General features: G+C 44.9%; 1 pseudogene; it reads left to right on the forward strand.

Moving 5' to 3' along the window:
- The first annotated feature begins 1,209 nt into the window (after window positions 1-1,209).
- On the forward strand, window positions 1,210-1,892 carry LOC141021034 (uncharacterized; annotated as a pseudogene).
- The last annotated feature ends 22,781 nt before the right edge of the window (window positions 1,893-24,673 follow it).

The raw sequence follows: 24,673 nt of genomic DNA on the forward strand, positions 1-24,673 counted from the left end.
TCAGACATGACTGTGCCTGTTGAGTCGACACATTCATGACTCTCACGACCGTGCCTCTGCAAGAATAACGAACGTGCTTGTAACAGTGCAGCATTACAGGTGATACATTCAGGACACATTAGGGACCACCTTGCCACTATTTCAGACATGACCGTGCATGTTCCGTCGTCACATTCATGCCTCTCAAAGTTAATTGAAAAACATTCCGAAAAAACAGTAACGGACGCCTATTGTCAATCCTCACGTCACGTACATTCGACGTTCATTCTTTCGTCACAAAAGTAATTGCCGTGCCTCTGCCACAGAACATATAAGTGTAAAACGATTATTCCTACACTTGTAAAACCCAGAATGCCCTGGATAAATGTCGAATCCCACCTTGCGGCAAAACCATGGAGGCCGGTGCTTCTCAGGAACACATCTGTGGCTTTTTGCGCATGTAGTTGAGTGCACGGCTATTTGTTCGTGCCCGTGCCTTACGTAGCACCATAGCATGAATTGACGTCCGTGAACCACGTAACTTCATTTCCGTGCCTGACGTAGCATCGTATCTATGCCTCTACTTGCGCCTCTTGTTGTATAAGTGCTTCTTACAGCTGCATATCCACGCCTGTCGTTGCTTCTCGTTCTTTCTGTCCATCTCGTAGCGACAACTGCAACAGTGACTCTGAAAAACACAGCACTGCTCCTACCAGTGAATGTATCACTGAAAACAATTTCCACTCCCAATGAATGTACCACGCCCGTGTGTCTGAGAGTTAAACCAGCCACTTCAAGGATGCTTCTCTTGGTCAGAGACTTGTGCCTCTACATACGGCCCCTGCATGCCTCACGACATAAATTGTAAAAGTTAACATTTGACAGCAAACTACGCAAGACAACGAACATCTCCCCGACTTGCTGGAGATACGACGGTTGCTAAAAACATAACTGTTGATTTTATTTTTATTTTTTATAAAGAAAAACCACGATCAAAAACTCAGGATGTGCACAACCGCACCACCAGGGAGATGAAACCACGATCCAGAACCCACGATGTGCACAACCGCATCGACAGTGAGATCGTGCACTCCTTTGCCGCTTACCCGCCCTTAAATTTAGACTTCCGCCGCGGCCTTCTTACACACAAACAACAGAAATCGCCATTGCGCTCCCACTCATTGTTCCCCACGAAAAACCAGGTTGCAGGAGGACCAACTGCTCCAGGCCATGGGATTCATCAAGGAATTCATGGAGGCGCAGGCCCACGGCAACACCAAGTTTCACGTGATCCACACCAACGACTTGCACAAGGCGGCGACCACCATCGAGCAGTACGAGCGACACCTCGAATTCGAGCGCCACAAGATCATCGGAGTTGATGTGGAGTACACCAACGACGTTGGCGAAGATCAGAAACCAGCCCTCGTCTAGCTCTCCGTCGGCAAGGATCATCCGGTGTTGCTCTTCCAACTGAGCGCCGCCGACAAGAACTGCACCAGGTTCGACAACTTCCTCGCCGACCCCAGATACACGTTTGATGGCTTCTCCATCGACGGCGACATAGAGATGCTCAGGCGCGTCGGACTAGAGATCGCCCACTTCGTCGACATCTAGAAGGAATGGAGGGTGCCTACAGCTACCAAGCCTCTGGACTCCCTTGGGGATGTCTCAGGCATCATTGTCCACGACTACTACAAAACATGAAGAAGAAGCTCACCGACGCAGAGCACCAGCGCTGGGCGCGCATGCCCCTGTCCATGAGGCACATCGAGTACGTGGCAAAAGATGCTTACGCTGCGTACGAGATATGGAGCCACCTCACCATCATCCAGGAAGGCCTCCGCGGGGCAAAACTCGAGAAGGAGCAGACCAGGAAGCGCGCAAGGTCCTGGGGTGACTACGACTACTGAAGCAGGTGGTCCCGGCCAAGAAAAGTAACTAGAAGATTGCTCATGCCATTCTAGATTTCCCGTTAGATTTGCTTTCTCTTAAGACTGCCGTTTGCTTGTTCTAATTTAGATTTGCTTGTGTCGCAGTTAACCTTGTAGTTTGCTTCCAGTTTACATATCTTCTGAACAAGTTTATTTCCAGTGCAATGTTGCAGTTTTCTATTATTAGAATATATTGGCGTGAACTGAAAAATATAAACACAGTACAGATAACCTTGTAGTTTGCTTCCAGTTTACATATATTCTGAACAAGTTTATTTCCAGTGCAATGTTGCAGTTTTCTATTATTAGAATATATTGGCGTGAACTGAAAAATATAAACACAGTACAGATAACCTTGTAGTTTGCTTCCAGTTTACATATCTTCTGAACAAGTTTATTTCCAGTGCAATGTTGTAGTTTTCTATTATTAGAATATATTGGCGTGAACTGAAAAATATAAACACAGTACAGATACTATACGATTAGCGTAACACACAGAGCAGGTACACATAGCAATCCACAAAAATGGCGAGCATGCAATGCACTAGTACCTTTGTGGATGCAGCGTCGAAATGCAGGGACAACAATTACAGAATGCTCCTAAAAGCAGTGCACAATGTTCCTTCGGTGACATTTTGAATACAGAGGTAGTTAGGTGTTTATTCTCCTTGGAAAACATTGCTTACGCCCGTGACCCTCAGAGAAGAACACTACAGAGGCACGGTTGTCCGTCAATAACACCAACTAGCTACTTAAAACACCCACGAAGGCACTTCGGTGCCTCCACTCCTATGGAGACCGTGCATAAATTGATTCACGTCCGTTAATGAGGCCGAATGCCTTCGAAGACACATGAAACTCATGGGCCATGGCCCCGCAATGAAAACGTGTCAATGAAAGCTTCTTGAAAACAGAGGCACACCTTCACGTGCTTCCGTCACGATCCTTCGCGTCCCTACCTCCCTTAGAATCACATCCGGGCCTCCAGTTCGTTGGGTAAAACCGCACCTCTGTCGTGCATAACATGTTAAGAAAGTTGCTGAAAACAAAAACATCAGAAAACCGAGCATTACGTCGACCCCGCTGGCACTAAACGTGACATCGTCGAAAACGCAGAGGCAGGAGCGTGCCTTACGGCAAGCTTCCGACGTATCGGGTCTATGAAGATTTACTTCCTTCTTAATATGGGACGTGACTATCGCAGAGGCAAAGGCTCCATCCTTCACCTCCGTGCCTCGACAAGAACGACGATCGTGCTTGTAACAGTAAAGTGTATAGATGATACATTAAGGAGACATTAGGGACCACCTTGCACCTATTTCATACGTGACCGTGCCCGTTCCGTCGGCACATTCATGCCTCTCACAAAAGTAATTGTCGTGCCTCTGCCACACAACATATAAGTGAAAAACAATTATTTCTACACTTATAAAACCCGGAATGTCCTGGATAAATGTCGAATCCCATCTTGCGATAAAACCATGCAAGACGGTGCTTCTTAGAAGCACATCTGTGGCTTTTTTGTGCATGTTGTTGAGTGCCTCTCTAGAATCTAACCATGTTGAAACCATATTCAAATCTAACCACACTGAAATCTCTAGAATCAAATATGTGCTCTAGTTGAGACGTTTATTTTGTACTTGAAACTGCAATCTATAATAAAACAATACAGTGTAATAAAACATACGCCTTCTGACTCAAATATGGTACTTAAAACTGCAATTTGTAATAAAACATACACCTTTCATCACAAATTAATTCGCTCAACTCTGTACTAACCAGTACAATGTGAATTGTACTGCAAAGTTGACACATTTATTTTGGACGGGGTAGTACTACTACTTAAGAACAAAACATGATTGCTTGACATGGAAACGAAACTGTCTCCGTTCTGACAACGACGATTGCTTGACATTGTTCAACCTTTACAGACACACAAAACATGAAAAGCATAAAAAGCATGGAAAAGCAAACATCTACCAACAAAACTACACTACTCCCCGTCGTCGGAGATGTCCACTATCTCCATTCTGACATCGACGTCGTTCGCCTCCGTCTCCTGCTCTGCATCCAGCTCGTCGAAGAGCACATCAGTCTTCGCCTGCCCTTCCCGGAGGAAGCGCCGGTTGGACTCCACATACGCCTCATCTTGGATGGACTCCAGGCTAGCGGTCTGCTCCGCCATCAAGGCCGACTCACCGAGATAGAACTCCGCCTCGTCTTCCTCGTCACCCCACTCCTCGTCGTCCTCGTCTTCCTCGTCACCAGCCTCCTCGTCGTCCTCATCATCTCCCTCCTCGTCGTCCTCGTCCACGCCTTCCTCGTCGTCCTCGTCCACACCTTCCTCGTCGTCCTCGTCCACACCTTCCTCGTCGTCCTCCTCATCCTCGTCCATGCCTTCCTCGTCGTCCTCGTCATCCTCGTCCACGCCTTCCACGTCATCCTCCTCATCCTTGTCACCCCCTCCTCTTCCTCCATCACATCTCCCCCCACTGGATCAACTCCCTGCATGACCTCCGACGCATCCCCCTCCACTTCCTCCACCTCCCCAATCTCCTCCGGCCCCAGCGAGTCCGGAGACATGCCCGCTGCAACCCGAGCGGCGCGCCTCGAACGGATATTCTCCTGCAACTGAAAGCGACGCTCGGGAGTAAGCATCGCATAAGTAGTTATCTTGTGCCGAACCATGGCGGGGAACGTCACAAACGAAAAGAGGAAGATGGGTGATTTCCTAAGATTGCCGGCGAAAGAGGGAGAAGCAGGATGATGTCTAGTGGTGGCGGACGCCGCTCGGCTTAAATAACTGCTTCTTGACCTCGGGCGACGGAACGGTGACACGCGGCGTTCACTTCACCGATGGATGAGACGGCCGTCGGTCCTTTTGGATTCTGCAGCGCCGACACGTGGCGTTCACTCTATTAAATACCTCTACCTCCTCCAGAACGGCGTCACCGGAGGAAACGCATGTCGGACCCTTGGGTTTCCGGAGCGGCGTTCACACCGAATACGAGGGGACGCCCGTCGAACGGTGGGGTTTCTGCAATCAACACACGAATGTGACTCCGTGTAACGCATAACCGTGCCTCTACTGACTTCATAGTTGTGCCTTTCAGTGCGAACGATTCAACAGAATCATTTGGAACACCAAGACAAACTAACGTCACTCTACACAATGCGACGCCGTGCCTTCCTGGGACCCATAGCCGTGCGAAGAATATACCACACCAGCGTCTCTCGAATAGGCCATTCCGTCCTTCACAGAGTAAACAGTGGGTATTCACATCTGAACCAATTCCGCTGGGTCTCCCCAATTAAAGAACCTTTGTGCACTGAACGGCGGTGCCTCTCCGTCTGATCGAGTTGACAGAATCATTCGGAACACAAACACACGGGAGCATGACTCTATATTATAGGGCAGCATGCCTTTTAGCGCTTCACGCCCGTGCCTGTGACCCTTAACGCTGCCACGAACGTCCACGCCATCATCAGCGCACAAGTCATGTCGCTACCTGGTCCAGAACCGTAGCTGTAGTCACTTAACGCCCGTGCTTCTAATAAAAGAAGCGCCACACAGAGCCGTGGCTTTTAAAAACATTACACTTTTAAACACCTCGACTCTGGAACCGGCCACTCGCAAAGTAAACATTTAGCGTTAACACCTAAACCCATTCCGCTTTGTTTCAACAAGGAACTTACGAAACGTGACTCTCCGACACACCCAACCATGCCCTGATGGCATTCATGTCGGTGCCTCTTCTTCTGAGCGAGTCAACGGAATCATTTCGAACACAAATACAAGCGAACGTGACTCTACATAAAACCACGCCATCTGGAACACCAAGACAAACTAACGTCACTCTACACAATACCACGCCGTGCCTTCCTAGGACCCATGACCGTGCGAAGAATATACCACACCAGCGTCTCTCAAATAGGCCATTTCGTGCCTCACAGAGTAAACAGTGGGTGTTCACATATGAACCAATTTCGTTGAGTCTCCCCAATTAAAGAAAGAACCTGACGGTGTCTGATCGAGTCGACGGAATCATTCGGAACACAAACACACAGGAAACTGACTCCATATTATACGGCAGCATGCCTTTTAGCGCTTCACGCCCGTGCCTGTGACCCGTAACACTGCCACGAACGTCCACGCCATCGTCAGTGCACAAGTCGTGTCGCTACCTGGTACAGAACTGTAGATGTAGTCACTTCACGCCCGTGCTTCAAATAAAAGAAGTGCGACACAGAGCCGTGGCTTATAAAAAACATTACGCTTTTAAACACCTTGACTCTGGAACCGGCCACTCGCAAAGTAAACATTTAGCGTTAACACCTAAACCCATTCCGCTTTGTTTCAACAATAAACTTACGAAACGTGACTCTCCGACACACCCAACCATGCCCTGATGGCATTCATGTCGGTGCCTCTTCTTCTCAGCGAGTCAACGGAATCATTTCGAACATAAATACAGGCGAACGTGACTCTACATAAAACCACGCCATCTGGAACACCAAGACAAACTAAAGTCACTCTACCCAATACCACGCCGTGCCTTTAAACACCTCACGCCGTGCTTCTAATAAAAGAAGCGCCACGCAACTCAGCACAGAGCCATGGCTTTTAAAAACAAGGAAATTACGCTTTTAAACACCTCGACTCTCAAACCGGCCACTCGCAAAGTAAACATTTAGCGTTAACACCTAAACCCATTCCGCTTTGTTTCAACAATAAACTTACGAAATGTGACTCCCCGACGGACCCAACCATGCCCTGATGGCATTCATGTCCGTGCCTCTTCTACTGAACTAGTCAACGGAATCATTTCGAATACAAATACAGGCGAACGTGACTCTACATAAAACCACGCCATCTGGAACACCAAGACAAACTAACGTCACTCTACACAATACCACGCCGTGCCTTTAAACACCTCACACCGTGCTTCTAATAAAAGAAGCGCCACGCAACTCAGCACAGAGCCGTGGCTTTTAAAAACAAGGAAAGTACGCTTTTAAACACCTCGACTCTCAAACCGGCCACTCGCAAAGTAAACATTTAGCGTTAACACCTAAACCCATTCCGCTTTGTTTCAACAATAAACTTACGAAACGTGACTCTCCGACGGACCCAACCATGCCCTGATGGCATTCATGTCTGTGCCTCTTCTACTGAACTAGTCAACGGAATCATTTCGAACACAAATACAGGCGAGCGTGACTCTACATAAAACCACGCCATCTGGAACACCAAGACAAACTAACGTCACTCGACACAATACCACGCCGTGCCTTTAAACACCTCACGCCGTGCTTCTAATAAAAGAAGCGCCACGCAACTCAGCACAGAGCCGTGGCTTTTAAAAACAAGGAAATTACGCTTTTAAACACCTCGACTCTCAAACCGGCCACTCGCAAAGTAAACATTTAGCGTTAACACCTAAACCCATTCCGCTTTGTTTCAACAATAAACTTACGAAACGTGACTCTCCGACGGACCCAACCATGCCCTGATGGCATTCATGTCCGTGCCTCTTCTACTGAACTAGTCAACGGAATCATTTCGAACACAAATACAGGCGAACGTGACTCTACATAAAACCACGCCATCTGGAACACCAAGACAAACTAACGTCACTCTACACAATAAAACGCCGTGCCTTCCTGGGACCCATGACTGTGCGAAGAATATACCATACCAGCGTCTCTCAAATAGGCCATTCCGTGACTCACCGAGTAAACAGTGAGTGTTCACACCTGAACCCTTTCCGCTGGGTTTCTGCAATTAAAGAAACGAACGTGACTGTGAGTAAGACCAAACGATGCCTTTCCGCTGGTTTCCATCTGATCGAGTCAACGGAATTATTCAGAACGCAAACACAGACGAGCGTGACTCTATATAACACCACACCATGCCCATGCCTCTCCATCTAATCGAGTCCACGCCTTTATCGAGTAATATACGAAACATCAAGAAAGAAGCGTGACTGTGCTTTTGAAAACAAGGAAACAAGCTTTTAACAATAGAGTCAATAGTAAGTGTTGGCGTCTCAACCCATTCCGCTTGGTTAAAGAAACGAACGTGACTGTGCGTAATGAAAAGCTATGCCTCACCGGCCGTCCCTCTCCTTCTGATAGAGTCTGACGGAAGCACTCGGAACAAAAACACAGGGGAGCGTGACTCCATATTATACGGCAACATGCCTCTTAGCGCTTCACGCCCGTGCCTATGACCCTTAACAGTACCACGAACGTCCACGCCATTGTCAGTACACAACTCATGTCGCTGCCTGGTACAGAACCACGACTGTATTCACTTTACGACCGACGCTAACAAGCGACATCCATGCCGAGAGCCTACTCATCTACATGTACCAATGAACGAAACAACACGACGACAATGCAACGCATAAATGCTTTACAGATTCATGTAAGTACAAAAGGCCACATGCCCCAACGCAACGAAAAAACACACGCTTCAAGCTCTCTGCCTACACTCCAGCAACGTTCTTGATCAGCTGGTGGGCGAGCGCATCCTCAATCTGCTTCTTCGTCGCCTCATGACCTTCCTCCACAGCACCATACGAATCCTCAACCAGGCTCATTTACTTGATGAGGACCTCAGCCTTCTCATCCATAAGCTGCTCCACTTCGCCCGACAGGCACCAACGCATGGCTCTGCTCATACAGATTCTTCCAGAGGGTGGCCTCCTGATCCTTCTGGTGGAGCTCTTTGAGAAGCTTCTCATTCTCACACAGAGATCGAAATATGAGACCAGTGGACTTCTCCACAGAGGCATTGCTCTGCTGCACCGACTTCCCCAGGCGAGCGATGAACTGCTGCTTAATTAGCTCATCGAGCACGTCGTCGCTGGCTAAGGAATTCGGTACTACCATCTTGCCGAGATCGTCTCCATGGCGAATGCGCTTGTGGGAGGATTCGCCTCCATGCGAGAGATCGTTGGACACCTGGGCAACGGGGCAGGATTAGCGGCGGCACCTCTCCCTTCTTTCCGCGGCTTTGGTCCTCGCTGCGTGGTTGCTTCAACACCCAGAACCCCTCTTACCTGCCATGGCACAAGCAAGGAGCTACCAGCTAGAAAGAGGTGCATGTCTCTGGAGAATTGTGGACGTGGAGTGTTCCATGAGTAGGTACCTTTTTATAACACATGCACACCGGTCAGACGGTCAAACAGAGTAACCGACACCTCAAATTCTCACAATCTCTCTTGAATACCTCGAACTCTGCACGCCTGGGAAACACAAGTACTATCATTTCGTCTCCCCGTGCGTTCGTCCACACTACAACCACTCAACTTCTTTCAGATGGTCCGTATATATTCAATAAAAAACATCTCAAACATAGTTAACTTACTGTGTAGTCTGTCTGTGTTCCAGAGAAATTACTGTCGAATTCATACTATTATCCATTGCCACTTTTTTTTGAAATGATATTTATATCAAAATCTCGAATTAACTTGCATGCTTCTCGAGGTGACACCTTAGTGTAAACGTCCGTAACACACGCAGGCACGAACGTGACGCTCTTTAATAACAAACAGTGCCTCCCTGGAACGCACCACCGCGACTCTCCACGAAAAAGGAACGAGTTGACAAGGAAAAAATTTCCATACAAAGCGCCAGTAGTCTGCCTGTTGCATTAGCAACACAGTGCCAACTCGGCTTCACTTCCACGCACCTCACAGTGACTCGCCAGAGAAAATGCATGTAACACACGCGTGGACAAACGTGACTCTGGCTAATAACAATACTTGCCTCCACCGTTTTCACGTCCATTCCTCTCCAAGAGAACGAGCGAGCGAAATCATTTGGAAATACCAAAAGCATACAACCGTGGTAACTTGACTCTGACCAATGCGTTAACATGCTTCCCATGAGTTCATGTCCATGCCTCTCCAAATGAACTGGCGAGCGGAATCGTTTGGAACACAAAGAACCATGAAACGTGACTCTCTCTAATAACAAACAGTGCCTCCCTGGAACGCACCACCGCGACTCTCCACAAAAAAGGAAGGAAATCATTTCCATACACAGCGCCAGTAGTGTGCCTGTTGCATTAGCAACACAGTGCCAACTCGGCTTCACTTCCACGCACCTCACAGTGACTCGCCAGACAAAATGCATGTAACACACGCGTGGACAAACGTGACTCTGGCTAATAACAATACTTGCCTCCGCCGTTTTCACGTCCATTCCTCTCCAAGAGAATGAGCGAGTGGAATCATTTGGAAATACCAAAAGCATACAACCGTGGTAACTTGACTCTGACCAATGCGTTAACATGCTTCCCATGAGTTCATGTCCATGCCTCTCCAAATGAACTGGCGAGTGGAATCGTTTGAAACACAAAGAACCATGAAACGTGACTCTCTCTAATAACAAACAGTGCCTCCCTTGAATGCACCACCGCGACTCTCCACAAAAAAGGAACTGAGTTGACAAGGAAAACATTTCCATACACAGCGTCAGGAGTGTGCCCGTTGCATTAGCAACACAGTGCCAACTCGGCTTCACTTCCACGCACCTCACAGTGACTCGCCAGAGAAAATGCATGTAACACACGCGTGGACAAACGTGACTCTGGCTAATAACAATACTTGCCCCTGCCGTTTTCACGTCCATTCCTCTCCAAGAAAACGAGCGAGCGGAATCATTTGTAAATACCAAAAGCATACAACCGTGGTAACTTGACCCTGACCAATGCGTTAACATGCTTCGCATGAGTTCATGTCCATGCCTCTCCAAATGAACTGGCGAGCGGAATCGTTTGGAACACAAAGAACCATGAAACGTGACTCTCTCTAATAACAAACAGTGCCTCCCTGGAACGCACCACCGCGACTCTCCACAAAAAGGAACGAGTTGACAAGGAAAACATTTCCATACAGCGTCAGGAGTGTGTCTGTTGCATTGGCAACACAGTGCCAACTCGGCTTCACTTCCACGCACCTCACAGTGACTCGCCAGAGAAAATGCATGTAACACATGCGTGGACAAACGTGACTCTGGCTAATAACAATACTTGCCCCCGCCGTTTTCACGTCCATTCCTCTCCAAGAGAACGAGCGAGCGGAATCATTTGGAAATACCAAAAGCATACAACCGTGGTAACTTGACTCTGACCAATGCGTTAACATGCTTCCCATGAGTTCATGTCCATGCCTCTCGAAATGAACTGGCGAGCGGAATCGTTTGGAACACAAAGAACCATGAACGTAACTCTGAGTAACGCCAAGCCATGCCCCTGTGGATCACACAAAACCACTAAAATAAAAAAAATGCTAACATCCCACCGACTAACAGCTAAGATGGCAAGCAAAAAACAAGCTCATGGAAGTACACAGAAAGTTTCACCAATCTTGATGTCCAAACCGACGGTCGAAGATTCAAGACGCTTCACCATTTCCATAGGAGGGTGAGCGCTGGTGGCCTCACTTCCATGCGCCTCATCTTGGAACGTCATAGAAAACGTCTGTAACACGCGCAGGCACGAACGTGACTCTGGGTAACACCAAACCATGCCCACGTCGATGTCACCACACTAAAATAAAAAAACGCTCACGCAGTTGAGCAAGCAAGGAAAAAAACAAGCGCATCGAAGCCCACAGAAAGTTACACCAATCTTGATGTGAAACCGGACGGTCGAAGATTCGCGACGGTTGGAACATTTCCCTCTCTCCCTCCACTCCTTTCTTCCTTTTGCTTTCGCACCGAAAATCTCGAACACTTCACCAGTTCCCCTCTCTCGAACACCCTCCTCTCTCCTTCTGCCCGCATTGTCCAATCCAGCAGACCAACCAAAAATCCAAATCGCGTTCGCCTCACCCACCAGCCGCCATCCACTTCGAGATACAGACAGGCGGTGGGTGCCCGTGAAAGCATCAAAAACCTGTCCCGGTGGCGGCGGCGACTGACGGCGACGACCCCTGCTCGCGGCGGAGGTACCAACAGAGAGCAAGGAGAAAAAGCAGCCGATGGATGCGACGAATCCCTCACAAGCAATCGAAGGTAAAAAATATTAATCCATTACATTCCATTACCACAGTTTGATCAAAGTGATTTTCCCCCTTTTTGACGGACATGAACCCTAACCGCCACACAAAACCGCGTTTCCAAAAAGTCTGTTTAGACTTTTCTAGCAAAATTGAAATAAGGTAGAAACGCGTGCAATAGGATGCTACCACTATCCGCCACAGAAATCTGCTCGCAAGATATTTGCCTAAAACGTATTGTGCATGCCAGAACTATCTAGGACACCGCTCTAGATTCAAACCATGAGAGCATCCTTAAATTCAAAACCTGCTATTTACAGGAGATTCTATATATCTGTTGATTGTATCTATTTCAAATTATGTGCCTCTCTCATATCAACATCCGTGCTCCAACAATAGATCTAGTTGTGTGCTTATAGTGTGAAACAATTTGTGCCTCTCCGGCAGTGCCATTTTTTTGTCCACGGGATGCATCTCCTCTTTTTGCTGTGAAATTAAATTTTGCTTCTACTGCTGCTAACGCCTGGGCATTTTTACGCAGCAAGGAATGGTAATAAGGAAAACAGGGTTCCTGCAGAACAGCATGCCGTGCAGCAAGGTACTATAAAAGGCTCACACAAACCATATAACAAAAACTATGTAGCAGCAGAAGTAAGTTAACCACTTACGTCCACACAATCTTGGGAAATTACACTTCGATGAAATTTTTCACACACTATGTGTATCATTATTCACTCGAGAACATTTTATCTTACCCTCTAAACCTTATAATTATATTTATAGAATATCATTTGTAATGTTTTTTCCCTATAAAAAAAGACTTCCCCTCACTGATATGGACTTGACAGCAGCCATACTGCTCACACCTGACCCTAAATTCCATCACTCATTGGCCAAACCAAGAGTTAGGAGGAAGACTTGATATAACAAGAAAACGATGGATTGATCGCCTTTTTAGCTCAGGAAATGAAAGAAAAGGGCTATCTTATGAATCTATGTAGATTAAGTTTCAGATTCTTTTTGTGCAGTCGTGGAAGACATGGTTTTAAAACTATATCCCATTTATTTCGATTTTGCTACGTAATCCTTTTGTTACATAATCATCGTGCAGGTGATGGATGTGCAGGAGGAGATATTGAAACGATTTTGTGTGGACTTAATAGTGCATATCCAGAAAAACCACTCATCTCTCCTGACCCATCAGAAAAAAGAACGAAGCGAAACATGGACAACGAAGCACCCGAGCAAGTGCCAGCACCAACTTCGAGCAGGGAGCTACAAAAAGAGAGGCCATCAGAAACCAAGACTGTGGTTCCTCCTAGAACAAAAAGACAAAAGATAAAGGACAAAACTCAACTCATCAGCGACAGTGCTACCTTGCAGCAGCAGCAGCCAAGACCTCTAATGGTGCTCCCACCAGCAGTTACAGGGGTCAAGAATGAACTAACTAAAACCAAGAAGAAAAACAAAAGACAACGGTTGGAAGAAGACGAGGATGATCCCAGCAAAGAGTCAGAGCGTGATGCTGCTGACGACGACGATGGCACAAAACATGATGATGATCTCATTCATGCAGAGGGTGATGACGCCGCAGGGGACAACGATGGCGCTGCAGAGGACAGCAACAATGATGTAAAACACATTTTCTCTACAAATTTTTCCTACCGCTTTTCACCCATGAAAACCAAACCATCCTCTATAACAAAACACTCTTTTTCTACACAGGGAAAACCAAGACAGAAGCAGACAAAGAGGATAAACACAAGTGGAAAAGAATTGGCAGCAAGAACGGATGATGAACATGAGGCAACAACAACTAAGGACAAATGCGAAATCAAGGCAGGAGCAGCATTTGATCAGGTCAATAGAGCATGGAACTTACTAGAAGAACGTCACCGGCAAGATGTTAGGACGGCCGGGTTTGGAAGCATAGAGGAATGCCAAATAAAGTGCTCCATCTGCAAACCGCTTGCAACAGACATCTACGACAACCTGAACACAGAAAGGATGACAATAACATTCGGTGATGCTGATCAGCTGAAAGAAATCAAGATTACAAAGGAAGCTATACACAAGGTGTTTGGATACCCAAACGGCACGGAAAAGTTAGCACCAAGGCCAGAGAAGAGCCCAACTTCAATGAAAGAACTGATCACAGAACTTGGCCTCAAGAAAATGGATTTCCATCACGACGATCTGTTTAAAGAACTGCAAAAATTGGTGAAAGTAGATGACGAACAATCAAACAGGAAATCAGTTAAAATATTTTTCCTTATTTTTTTCCACAACATTGTCTGTGGAACAACCTCCCCTACCTTCAGCAAAAAAGCCATTATGGGCAAGGACTTGGACTATCCAGAAATGGCAAAGATAGATTTCTGCGAGGTAATCGTCGAAAGTATTAAGGAAGGAGCCAAGATATGGCAGAAGCACAGGTTGTTGCCTCAGGAAGAAAAGAACACAAAGCATCTCAATGGTTTAGCACAGGGACCAGTAATAATGTACCTCGACTCCCTGCTGCTGCCGACCGACACAATAGAAATGTGCAAGATTGCAAAGACAATGTACAAGACATCATTACCGCGAGCAAACCACCTAAAAGAGAGTGACCTAAAGAAAATAGCTAGAGCAGACATGAAAAGGGACGGAAAAGCACGACCAGATGACTATGAATTTGGCAAGATAAAGGTATAGCCCTATTGAATATATATGCATTATCCCTTATAAAAACGGTTTCCAGTCTAACCAATTCCATTCTGCCGAAACAATGCAGACATGGAAAGGAACAGCATAGAGGATCTATGCCAGCACAGCAACACCTTCGTATTCAATACAGATGATACCAGCACAACAACAGGAGCACCAGCAGACGACGAAGCTACTACCACCTCCAACCAAGTGCCCGGACGAAGCACATGTCAGCACGAGTGGAAGCAAGGAACCAGTCACAGGCACCAGCACAGGATCATACGAAATATTCGGAAGGATGGAAGAAACGTTGAAACAAGTACTCGACGAAACAAAACAGATACCGGGAATAAAGACCAGGGCTGGACACCAATGCAGCGAACAAGAGGAGGAATTAGATGAAAACATGAAGAACTCAGTGGTGCAACAAACAACGGCCCTAATTGATTCTCTCGAACAACTTAGAAAATTTTAGGACATTGTTTGCAGAGTGAGCTTACCAGAAGAGACGACGCTGAAGTTGCAGGATGGAGCAGACGCAGGAGCCACAGTTGCACTTGTACATGGCAACCACACGAAAGAAGTCGCAGCCACAGCAGAACCAGCAGCGAGGAGAAAAAGGAAGAAGGAAGAACAAGACCAACAAAACAAACATGAAAGGAAGAAAAGAATAACAAAATCAAGAACACAGACCTCGAGAATTAGCCAGAGGGAGACAAAAGAACATAACAAGGTGCAAAAAGAGCAAAGCAAGGAGCACGTATCAACCAATACAGCAAGTGCCGATGGACAGCAAGAACAAGGTAGAAAAGTAGCTGCAGAAGCAGAGAATCAAGATGAGAAACAGGTAAATGAGAACAAACACATCATTCATGTGACTCGAAAGCGATGCTTTCAAACTTGAACTTAAAAAATCTGTCTTCGATTCTGTCAGGGACACGGCAAGAGAACGCCACCGAAACATAAAGGCCAACAACAGCATGTCGTCAAGAACACCGAGCAAGAGGATGGAAGCAATAGAACAAACAACCCAACAACAGATGATGCTCCCTCAAGAGCGTCAACAGGAGCAGTACAAGAGACGAACAGGATCGGAGGCAGCAAAGACGTGAGTATAAAAAATCAGTCTCTTCTTTCTAAAAGTCTCTTCTCTCTAAACTAGAAACGGTCTTGAGTTAACTGACAAATCTGCAACAAAATATACACTCAGCCGGACAAGTATCATATCAACGCTCCTGCAAACGAGGCACGGGCTGATCTAGCATCGACCGTTAACAGCACGGCACAAAAACAAGAAGAAAACAACAAAGAAGAGGTAAAACTTCCAAACCCACTTTGCCCAAATACCGTCAACTCATATTGTTTCATCTATCAGGTATTACAAGCACATCAAAGAGAAGAGGATGCCCATGCAAAACACAAAGTTGATATAGAAGAGCTCTTCAGCACAAGAGCATTTCAGATGACCGATACAGGGGAGAAAGCCTCAGACACTGCACCTGGTGACACACCCAAGGCTGGTATACAAAGCAAAGAAAAAGTGGACGCACAAATGGATATCCCAACCACCGGCGCAAAGGTAAAATTCAACAAGAACCATTTTTCCAAAATTTATAAGAAATGTACTGCCCAGCACAACCTGTCACAGTAATACAAGAATTACAAGCAATGAACCATGCTTTTCCTTTTTCATGAAACGCAGGAAACAAACAAGGACGGTCATGCCGAAGAACAGCAAGGAGTACAAACAGAACAAACCAAAAAACAAGGGCAAATGGCGATTAAAATGGTACCCAGTACGCTGACCAAAGAGCAGTCTTCACGTGACAAACACAACCGAGAAGACATGCCACCAGTATCGGAGACCAACGAGGTAAAGCTACACGCACCTGCTCCTGCAACGTTAAAACAAAAAAGTTATGCATGCACAGATGAAGTCCAAACTTTATTTACATATTTTGATTGAACAGAAGAAAGAAACAAATGAAGCAGAAGATGTGCCTCAAGAAGCGATAGAAAGTGCTGCTAGCGCTCGACAATGTACAAAAACTCCAGAAGACAGAGAAGAAGTGACAGGAACGGCAAAAGAGAGATTGAATGTAGAGGTCAAGCTACAAAACCTCTTTCTATAGCATATAAAAAAATGCACCCACCAGAAAGAAACAAAGACACATTTTAATTACTTTTTTGTGTTCCGACAGATGCAAGAAACAGAAGAGAGCACCAATATTCAAGACCAACAAACACAACAACGCAAGGGAATGGAACAAGCTGAAGATGTTCTTCCAACAACGGACAGCGTAACCGCCGTAGACCAAGCCAGAAAACCTTCGCCGTCCGAGCAAGAAATAACAGGAATGCCAATGTCGACGCAAAAGACTGAAAAGGTGAAGTGAGATAACCCGCTTTTAAGGAAATTAGATATTTGAGTGAACAAAGACACAAATGCAATCTCATTTACCTACCACTATGTCTCAACAGCCACAAGACAAAAACGACGACACCACAGATGAACAAAACAAAAAAGATCCAGAGGAGCTCCAAAAACCTCCACTCAAAGAAGAAAAGCTCGAAAAGGCAGCACCGGCGGAAACGACTGAAAAGGTGAAGCTACAAAAAAACGTTCAAAGACACACTGAACATTTGAGTATTTTTCTTAGGGAACGGACACTAAACTACAATGAAAATAACGAGATATTTAATTATTTTTTAACCACACTTTTGCATGATAACGTAGAAACCTCAACAAGACACGCACGCAGACACAAGCAAAGAAGCAAAGGGCCACGGTGCATTGGAAGACCATGCAGCAAACATTCCAGAGAGAAAGTTAGACAACAACAAGAAAAAGGCCGCACCATCAGACAAGAAACATTGTGCTATAAAAGATGTTGCTGCCACAAACACGACGGTAAGCCAGGACGGCACTCAAACAGAACGTGAGCCATTGATCATACAAAACCTGGCCATCAAAGAAGGCACAAAAGATGAAGGGATCGAATGCCTGTACAACAACGTCATGACAGCGAATAAGGACAAAGGGTAAGTTCATGTTACCACCAACGAATTATATTCTTCCAATGATTTTCTCCCTTAAACATTTTACATGTATACCTGTAAATTTATATATATATATATATATGTTGCAGGCACGAGATTTTTATAAATACAGAGACGTCAACAGTAACGGTGAGCCTCATGGCAGAAAGCTTCAAGTCTGGAAAGGCAGTGCGCAGCGAAACCATGGCAGTCATGCTATAGATGTTGAAAAAGCAATTCAGGGGCACAAAGAGAAAGATTCTATCAATATACAACACCGTAAGTAAACCTCAAGTTTCAACAATGAATATCACTCTATCGATCAATCAACCTTTCTGTACAATTGAATTTACAAATCTCTTTTACGCACATGCGACAAAAAAAGCAGGCATCAATACGCATGGCCAACCACGAAGATCCATTGGAGTTCAAAAATAAAGACGAAGCACACGTCAGAGACAAGACAATGCCTAAAAGGCTTAAAAGATTCCTTGATCTGGAAGGAGAGAAACTACAAGATTTCGACATAGTAAGCACATCTCATGTTACAGATAAGAAATACAATCTCGGCACTACAATTCCGTCTAACGATCAACAAATCATGACTAAATCCAAGAAGGATCCCTTATTTATTTATTTCGCATTTTGCAGTTCTTTCTACCAGTTTGCATAGGCGGGCCTGTTCGAGAAGGAGTTATGGGCCACTACTTCGTTGTTACAATAAACATGAAAAAATAGCGCTTTGAACTCCTTGACTCTTTACCAGATGAATATCAAGGCACAATGGATTACTTCAACACAGTAACAAGCAGAGTAAAGAGGATATGGAAGCAAGTAAGCAAATTGCTCCAGCTGTCTCCAAGTAGTATTGACCATTTCGAAAAGGTCAAAATGCAGGTGCCACTTCAGAGAGCAACGTAAGCACTACAAACCTTTCTCCTTTTCCTTACTCACTGTAACAATTAAATTATTAATGCAATCCATAAAAAACATAGGACGTTAGGACAACTTCACCTAAACTGCCCAACCATCTTTGGACAACGACAATAACCAATCATCCTTCTACCTGCAGACTCGACTGTGCGTTCTATATGTTCATGAACGCAAAGCACTACACCGACGATGGAGAAACAGTGTACCTAACAGAAGAACAAGTCCCGGAGTTGAGGAAGAAAATTCTCTATCAAATAATCAGCCAATACAGAGATACAGCCGCACTGTCATTAATCAACTACACCAAAGGTTTCTCTTTCTGAAGACAACAAAGTAAAATTCTACTTATATAATTTTCAGAGACACACCAATAATTTTTTATTTTTTATTTTAACAGATATGCTGAACTCTGAGGTCGATATGGAAGACAGTGAAATGCAACGAATACGTTGTGACATAATTCAAGAAGAGATTCCTCCAACTCCCGAGCACATTGGGACGAGCGCTCAAGAGATACAAGATATTGACATCAATGACACAAGCAGCGATGAGGAGAAAGAAGATTATCATGTGAGCAGCAAGGATACCACCAAAGCGTCTAAAGAAGCACTCACGGAAGAACAAGCCCAGACAGATGCTAGTTTACAGAGGGAACAACACGCGCAGCCAGACACTGATTTACAAAAAGAAGACGAAGGGAAAGATCCATCGATAGAACCAGACAGACCACCCCCAAATAAAAAGACAGAAGACATAACAGGCTCTACTTTAGAAGGTGATAACAGGACAAAGAGCGTACCAACTAGCCAACAAGAGCTTTCCAAAGAGAACAAGAACCCTGTTGACGAAGATCGCAAACCAGGAACATCACCCGAGGTGAAACATGCACAAGAAGAAAAGAAGCAGAAAGAGAAGGATTTAACAGAAAAGATACTTGAACAGAGGAAACGCGATGCTACAATCTCAGTAGAACCGAGCATCAAAAACAACAGCACACAAAAGGAATCACCAACACCTAGGCAGCCTAACGAGCAGGCGCAGTTAGGTCACGACAAGAAAAAGGCAAGGCATCTTGCAAGAGTACAAAGAAGATCCCCAAAATCCTCAACGATTCAATCATCAGAGATCAGCTTAGCAAACATAATCTCAATTAAGAGGCCATTCAAACGACCAAGCATGGAACCTGGGAAAGTCAAGGTTGCATCACTTGTTCCAGGAGATTTCATTTACAGAGAAAAGGCCATACAACTCTATAGATATCTGATGAACCGACAAGGACAGAGAGAATGCGCAGGGTAAGCAGATTCTCCTAGTTCCATGGAAGCAATTACAGAGAGCTACAGATTCTCTAACATCCAACTAATAATTCACTCACCTACTTCCAAACCCTCCTTGTAGACAAGTGCTATATAAATATAAAAACTCAAACCGAGAAGACTGCATTTCAGCAAAATCCTTCATGGAACATGCAGGAAAAAAAGGAACACAGATGGAGGGCTCCATGCTAAACGCGTTACTGGAGGAATGGAAAGAACAAGAACAATTCAACCCAGACGACACAACTGTACTCCATGCAGGTTTCGCAAATGTATGCATACCTCACCCACAAAAACACCACCGCCATTACTACGATAGAATATTTAACTAAAACCACACACTCTCTTTCTTGAAGCTGGTGCTCGGTCTCAATTATGATAACAGAGAGCTATCAGAATTCAACGAGGACGAAGCACTAAAAGGATTTGAACTCCTCGTGGGAGGTAAAGACATCCTCCATTCGAAGATGGTAAGTTCAGTATTATTACTTAGCACATGACCTATTCTCTTTGAGCTTCAACGATAAAATGAAATTCAATTTTTACATCAACAATGATCTCCTCTCCCGACGTAGATCATGATACCTCATCACACAAACAACCACTACATGCTCTATGTACTGAACAAGTACAGAGATAGCATCGACATCCTTGACTCACTGAACTACGTAAACTACGCCGATTTGTCTTGGAGTCAACACCACGTGCATCGAGAAGAACTGGTACGTACTTTTTGTACATTGATTTCCTATTTTCCTCATGATAGTATGATACTCTTACTTTCCTCAATGCCGCACCCAAACAACAAAACCATAATGCAATAACAGATGAGAAGGATGTCCGTGCTGATGAACAAGCACCACAGACTAAAACACAAGAACGAACCAGACTGGGAAAGGATAGCAGAAAGACCTCACAGGGTCTGCACACCAAAGCAAGAAGGAACACAATGCGGTCACTTCACGGCCCAATTTGCGAAATACTATAATGGGAAAGAACTGGTCAAGGACAGAGAGGATTTTCATGTAAGTTACCACTACATACACGTCAAATAACTTGATTTCTTTATTACCGTAATTAGTTTATTAACATGGATGGCCTCCTCCATTGGGACTTCTCCCCTGGCCTTAAGGTCGAGGCACAGGTGCGTGCACGGTTTGGATCTACGGTTCACTACGTCCCCAACCCCGGCTTAAAGGAGTTCTTTCTTGAGGTTTCTTTCTCCTCGGCTTCCTTTCCCCTCTCGGTGGAGTCTGTTGGTTTGGCTCTCCAATCTTGTATTGGAGGGATCAGTGATGGGTTCAATGTTATACGTTTGGGTGTTCGTCATTTTCGGTTCTCGGTGGCATCAAATCGTGTGGGTCATTTCATCTTTGGCTTACGAGACCGTATCTGGCCGGACTTTATCTGCCACTTTCATTTGCATCGTGGAGTGGTCTCTCAGCCCCGGATCCAATCTTGGCATGCGGATACTGAGCTTAATGGTCTGGCTTCTTCCCCGGGTCCGACCATTAGATCTAAGTGGTTATCTTCACATCATAATGTGCCTATGGATCCTGCTTCGGTATCAGTGTTTCAGAAATTGGGTTTAATCTCGCCGCCGACGGACTTACATTCCGGTGAGCCTCCTGCGGAGATTTCTTTTGGCAGTTTTTTGGCTCCGGTTTCTCAGGATAATTTTCGGATTGGGACCATATCTTTACCTATCTCCTCTGATATTTCGGCCATGTTACCTTCTTTTCGAGGAGAGTTGTTCACTAAAGTCCATACTTTGTTCTCATATATGGATCTTATCTCAGATTTCATGGCCTCAAGCCATTTTGCGGAATCTGGGCTCACCATCGCTTCTTCATAGTTCGTAGGTTCACCATGGTCTAGTAACATGACATCCAGAAGAGGATTACTGTACCACTCTGGTGCGGATCTTACTCTGCTTTACCTACGAGGTTTGGTAGTAACTTGATCTGAAGTTACATGATCATCATCATTAACTTCCTCACTAATTGGTGTAGGAGTCACAGGAACAGATTTCTGTGATGAACTACTTTCCAATAAGGGAGCAGGTACAGTTACCTCATCAAGTTCTACTTTCCTCCCAATCACATCTTTCGAGAGAAACTCCTTCTCTAGAAAGGATCCATACTAAGCAACGAATGTCTTGCCTTCGGATCTGTGATAGAAGGTGTACCCAACTGTCTCCTTTGGGTATCCTATGAAGATACATTTCTCCGATTTGGGTTTGAGCTTATCAGGTTGAAGTTTCTTCACATAAGCATCGCAACCCCAAACTTTAAGATACGACAACTTTGGTTTCTTGCCAAACCATAGTTCATAAGGCGTCGTCTCAATGGATTTTGATGGTGCCCTATTTAACATGAATGCAGCCGTCTCTAAAGCATAACCCCAAAACGATAGCGGTAAATTAGTAAGAGACATCATAGATCGCACCATATCTAGTAAAGTGCGATTACGACGTTCGGACACACCATTACGCTGTGGTGTTCCGGGTGGCGTGAGTTGCGAAACTATTCCGCATTGTTTCAAATGTAGACCAAACTCGTAACTCAAATATTCTCCTCCACGATCTGATCGTAGAAACTTTATTTTCTTGTTACGATGATTTTCAACTTCACTCTGGAATTGTTTGAACTTTTCAAATGTTTCAGACTTATGTTTCATTAAGTAGATATACCCATATCTGCTTAAATCATCTGTGAAGGTGAGAAAATAACGATATCCGCCACGAGCCTCAATATTCATCGGACCACATACATCTGTATGTATAATTTCCAACAAATCTATTGCTCTCTCCATAGTACCGGAGAACGATGTTTTGGTCATCTTGCCCATGAGGCACGGTTCGCAAGTACCAAGTGATTCAAAATCAAGTGATTCCAAAATTCCATCAGTATGGAGTTTCTTCATGCGCTTTACACCGATATGACCCAAACGGCAGTGCCACAAATAAGTTGCACTGTCATTATTAACTCTGCATCTTTTGGCTTCAACATTATGAATATGTGTATCACTACTATCGAGATTCATTAAAAATAGACCACTCTTCAAGGGTGCATGACCATAAAAGATATTATTCATATAAATAGAACAACCATTATTCTCTGATTTAAATGAATAACCGTCTCGCATTAAACAAGATCCAGATATAATGTTCATGCTCAACGCTGTCACCAAATAACAATTATTTAGGTCTAATATTAATCCCGAAGGTAGATGTAGAGGTAGCGTGCCGACGGCGATCACATCGACTTTGGAACCATTTCCCACGCGCATCGTCACCTCGTCCTTAGCCAATCTCCGCTCAATCCGTAGCCCCTATTTTGAGTTGCAAATATTAGCAACAGAACCAGTATCAAATACCCAGGTGCTACTACGAGCATTGGTAAGGTACACATCGATAACATGTATATCACATATACCTTTGTTAACCTTGCCATCCTTCTTTTCCGCCAAAAAATTGGGGCAGTTCCGCTTCCAGTGGCCAGTCTGCTTACAGTAGAAACACTCAGTTTCAGGCTTAGGTCCAGACTTGGATTTCTTCTCCTGAACAGCAACTTGCTTGCTGTTCTTCTTGAAGTTTCCTTTCTTCTTCCCTTTGCCCTTTTTCTTGAAACTAGTGGTTTTACTGACCATCAACACTTGATGCTCCTTTTTGATTTCTACCTCCGCAGCCTTTAGCATTGCGAAGAGCTCGGGAATTGTCTTACTCATCCCTTGCATATTATAGTTCATCACGAAGCTCTTGTAGCTTGGTGGCAGTGATTGAAGAATTCTGTCAATGACGCTATCATCCGGAAGATTAACTCCCAGTTGAATCAAGTGATTGTTATACCCAGACATTTTGAGTATATGCTCACTGACAGAACTATTCTCTTCCATCTTGCAGCTATAGAACTTATTGGAGACTTCATATCTCTCAATTCGGGCATTTGCTTGAAATATTAACTTCAACTCCTGAAACATCTCATATGCTCCATGACATTCAAAACGTCGTTGAAGACCCAGTTCTAAGCCGTAAAGCATGGCACACTGAACTATCGAGTAGTCATCAACACGTGACTGCCAGGCATTCACAATGTCTGCAGTTGCTGGTGCAGGTGGTACACCTAGCGGTGCTTCCAGGACGTAATTTTTCTATGCAGCAATGAGGATAATCCTCAAGTTACGGACCCAGTCCGTGTAATTGCTACCATCATCTTTCAACTTTGCTTTCTCAAGGAATGCATTAAAATTCAACGGAACAATGGCACGGGCCATTTATCTACAATTAACATAGACAAGCAAGATACTATCAGGTACTAAGTTCATGATAAATTTAAGTTCAATTAATCATATTACTTAAGAACTCCCACTTAGATAGACATCTCTCTAATCATCTAAGTGATTACGTGATCCAAAGCAACTAAACCATGTCCGATTAACACGTGAGATGGAGTAGTTTCAATGGTGAACATCACTATGTTGATCATATCTACTATATGATTCACGCTCGACCTTTCGGTCTCTGTGTTCCGAGGCCATATCTGTATATGCTAGGCTCGTCAAGTTTAACCCGAGTATTCCGCGTGTGCAACTGTTTTGCACCCGTTGTATTTGAACGTAGAGCCTATCACACCCGATTAACACGTGGTGTCTCAGCACGAAGAACTTTTGCAACGGTGCATACTCAGGGAGAACACTTTTATCTTGAAATTTTAGTGAGAGATCATCTTATAATGCTACCGTCAATCAAAGCAAGATAAGATGCATAAAG

This window comes from Aegilops tauschii, chromosome 3, assembly GCF_002575655.3.
Source record: "Aegilops tauschii subsp. strangulata cultivar AL8/78 chromosome 3, Aet v6.0, whole genome shotgun sequence".
Taxonomy (NCBI): domain Eukaryota; kingdom Viridiplantae; phylum Streptophyta; class Magnoliopsida; order Poales; family Poaceae; genus Aegilops; species Aegilops tauschii.